Here is a 4,273-nt window from a genome sequence, read left to right on the forward strand (position 1 = left end):
TCATTTGTTGATAAATCTGTGGGGCAAAGGAGAAATGGAAAACTACTGATCTCTACTTCTTTGCTTGCAATTTAGCTGCATCCATATACATGATTATACTCTCCAAAAACAAGGCCCAATCGACCTATCCCTTTAGTTGCTCATATAGAAATCCCCTAGCAAATGCTTTAGTCACCTCCATACCATAATTGCTTGGAGGTTCTTGATACACAGATGTGAAAAATGTATAAAACCCGTTCCAAAACTTTGCTTCACATCTCTACATTTTACTTTAGTACCCCTCTTTGGCACCTCCTTAAAGCATTTCAACCTGTCTTTCTTTGTAAAGTTTGCCTTAGACAGGGATCGTGCATCCACTTCGGAGTCAAAAAGGTTGTATACTTCATGTGCTTAGGCTTTGTTCATGCAAAAAATTATCTTCCTATCAAAAGAGTGTATCTTGCCCTCTAAAATATAGAGAAAAAGATAAGACAATGAGTGCATGGGTAGCCAGCCAATAGAAGCTCAACTAAAAATGCATGAATGTGCAAACATGTAGCACATACATGTGCATGCATGCCTCTAGCATGGGTTTTCAATGCAAGCTTGAATGCATGCGTATAAGCTTATGGAGCCTCTAAACCGGGTTTTCTTCAAAGCAAGCTTATAAGCTTATGGACCTTGGAAACAACAGTACTATGTGCAGAGACATGCAACAATAGTAAAATGAATGAATGCATGCACTAGTAATACATGAAATGCAAAGGATAAGAAACACATGAAAGCATGCAATATTACCGCAGTGTCGGGAGTGACAACATCTACCTTCTTTGAAGGAGTAGAGGCCTTGCGTGAAGGAGTAATGAAGACATTCAAAGGGATGTCGATGGTGTGGACAAAGGGGAGTCTTGAGGGTGGAGGAGAGGGACATGGAGAATGGATTTTCTTCCTCCTTCCTATCGACTTGCCTTTCTTTGTTTTAATTGGAGAATTCGTTTGGCCACCGGCATTGCCCGGCCTCTGCAACTGTTGACGAACGGGATTCAGTAAGGTGTTGGCCCCCACCACTTTCACACATGTAGTGAAACTACAATCTCAAAAGAGTGAAGCTTTTGCACCGATCTTATTAAATATTCTTAATGTTCACTCACTTACAGCTAAACCCCCCAACCCCCCCACCCCCCCCGCCCACCCACAAAAAAAAGAAGAAGGTCGCTAGTGTACCACCTATTCATGCATATACTACGCAGGCTACCAAGGACTGGACTACATCTTCCACAAAAACAACATGCTAACTAATCAAGATACACTTTATTTGCTTTTTAGATTGTAAGCAATAAAAATACATTTCATAGCCTTATCATCCAATTTTAAGTGAACTCTAGGTATCCCACATAGAACACATAGAACCATTCTTAGGAGACATAGAACGTTGCATTTGGCCCAAAATCCAGTCTTCACATGCATGTTTCAATGGTGCCGCAAGAGGGAGCACTGAAGCAACTATATTACATTTCTACATATACAACAAACTAGCAAAATTCAAAAGACCAAAACATAAAACACACAAAGGGAGGTAGAGCAACCTGTTGTTATTACCTCTACCACTGTTCAGAAGGTAATTGCTCTACATAAAACACACAAGGTTGCTCTACCACTCTCTCTCTCTCTCTCTCTCTCTCATTCAGTGACAAGGCACACCCATACGCGCGCGCGCACGGTCTCTCTTCTCTCTCTCTCTCTCTCTCCCCCCCCCCCACACACACACACACACACACACACGCCGGCGTGCGCACGCTAGCACTCCTTGGGCCTTACCCCAGCTTCCATTCTGTTGTGTTCTTTGGTCCCTAGCCTGCACCGTGCAGCACTTTAAGACGTAGCAAAGTGATGGGCGCTTGTCGTGTTGCCCGTGGCCTTCCTCGTGCTGCATCATTTTACTGAAGAGGGCCAGTAGAATAGAAGGGAACATGAGCCGGCGTGCTTCCGATCAAACCCCTGCCCACATGCCCACAAAAGCAGATGCAAGCTCTGCTGTGCCCCTCCATAGCCATCCCCCTCACAATGGAGCTTCACCCTTGCGTTGCTCTCATATGCAGGCTGATGTACTGCCTCGATCAAGATCAAGCACGGCAAATAACGCAGACTACGACAATGCGCATGCGCTCTCTCCTGACAAAGCTCTGAGCCTCTCCCCTTTCAGAACCCGCGGCCATAGCCGCCCTTACAAGCTCTTCTCTTTCCTGCGTGCAATTTTCCATCTCTTTCCAGCCCCCCCTCTGGCATGCAGATGGCTTGCGAGGGCACCCAGTCGACGATCCCATTTTCTACCATCATCAGCTGGTGTACGAGCACTCACTGGTACTCTCTTCGGCCAAAGAAAAGGCCATGTCCACTTTGCTGTGCAGGATGACCCAAATGCTGTGCCGTTTTTGTTGCTCGAGCTGGCAACCCCGACAAACACACTTGTCAAGGAGATGGCGTCGGGGCTTGTGCGTATTGCTCTAGAATGTGAGAGAACTCAGAACAGGGGAAAGCTCTTATTGGAGCAAGTGTGGACCATGTATTGTAATGGGAGAAAAACAGGGTATGCGATAAGGAGGGAGTGCACAGAGACGGATTTGCAAGTGTTTTCGCTTGTGAGGGCAGTGTCGATGGGGGCAGGGGTTCTGCCCGTGGGAGAGGAAGGTCCGGACGGTGAGCTTATGTACATGCGTGCGAGGTTTGAGAGGGTGGTGGGATCGAGGGACTCAGAAGCGTTCTATATGATGAATCCTGATGGCACGGGAGGGCCGGAGTTGAGCATTTTCCTGCTAAGGATATGAAGGAGCAAAGCTACAAGGAGCTACAAGATGTGTGCATGAGGAACCCGTCTTTTCATTATGTGGAAGTAAGGGGAAGGAGGATGAAAGGAATGGCAGCATCATATGCAAACAGAGAAGGGCGGATCGAGTGAAGAGAACCGCATTCAAGACAGTGGAGAAACTGAAAGATCATCCCATGGTTATGTCTCCATTGATGCATTAATATCTTTCTACTCAGAGATAAAAAGCTTTGATGCCTTCACTAAAGGCGCATGTAGAAATTAACCATAGTCTTTGGCATTGTGTCTGACAATGCAATTTTTACAGTAAAGCTACTAGGATCTTGGTGTAGTTGATTTGTAAATACACATTAGTGTGCTATCATATCGTGCTCGCCTTTGCTAATCTACAAGCAACAGAGTGCTAGCATGTTTCTCATTGGATGTAAACATATTTGGACTTCATACTAACAGGTTTGTGTTGTGGAAGCTTTTGTGATGAAAATGCCTAGCCAATGGAGCAACTCTTGTAATTGTTTGTTGCAAACTTTAATGGAATAAGATCCGTGCTCTAGGTTAGGGTTAACTTCCTTGTTTGCCGGATTGACATATTTAGTTGCATGCTTCCAAAGTTCCATTTTTGTCTACCTAATAAGGCCTGGGTAGCCTCTTGTGCAACTCTTGGGAGCCGACCATTGGATTAAAGCTTGTTGTCAGTATTTGTGATTAAGCTTATAGTAGGGCCACAAGGCAAAGCCAATGTCTTTTTCCTACTTTTGATTGGAGTGCTTAAGGGAGGAGTTAATATAGCATTAGGAGAGGACTTGATGCTGAGCCCTTAAATTTGGGTCCGCGATAGCTTGCAGAGTTGACATTGATGATAGGCTTTCGGGATGCCTATCAAAGCTCCTAGCTCACAAGAAGATTTAGAAATTTTCTCATGTAGGAAAACGGAGTCGTTTTCAATGTTTTTCATACAATGTATGACATCATGAGCTTATGTTTGAGAGGCACCGCATACCTAGCTAGGTACGATTGGGGGTAGGGGACCGCAGGTCCCCCCACCGGGCCGGCGGCCCCCTACCCCCAATTGTACCTAGTTAGGTATGCGGTGCCTCCCTCACAGAAGCTCATGATGTTGAGGTAAGTCACAATGTGGGCATTATTGTGATAATCTGTTCAAAACTTCTTGTGTGTAGAGGACTTGGGTGGTTTGCTAGGCTATCCCTAATTATATGCAACTATAAGGGAGTAGTTGCGTTCTCAAAATGAATGAGACTTCAAGTGCAACCCCCTTGGTTGCTAGATTGTTACGTTAGCCCCATGGTTTATTGGGCTCTCCGTTTGTACCAATTTTGTTTTAGTAACAATCGAAGCTACTTTGTTCAAGTCGCAATCTCAAGTGTTGTGTTGATGTTGTGTGCCGGTAAGGTTGGTTTGTGCGCACGTTAAACGCAAGCGGGATTTGGACCCTCGACAAGTTCAAGGTGG

The 4,273-nt window shown here is 45.3% G+C and overlaps 1 pseudogene; it reads left to right on the top strand.

The window, feature by feature from the left end:
* Nucleotides 1–1,771: 1,771 nt before the first annotated feature.
* LOC147443949 (protein MIZU-KUSSEI 1 pseudogene) lies at nucleotides 1,772–3,271 on the top strand (annotated as a pseudogene).
* Nucleotides 3,272–4,273: the final 1,002 nt, after the last annotated feature.

This window comes from Adiantum capillus-veneris, chromosome 13 (genome assembly GCF_014529385.1).
Source record: "Adiantum capillus-veneris isolate H3 chromosome 13, ASM1452938v2, whole genome shotgun sequence".
Taxonomy (NCBI): Eukaryota; Viridiplantae; Streptophyta; class Polypodiopsida; order Polypodiales; family Pteridaceae; genus Adiantum; species Adiantum capillus-veneris.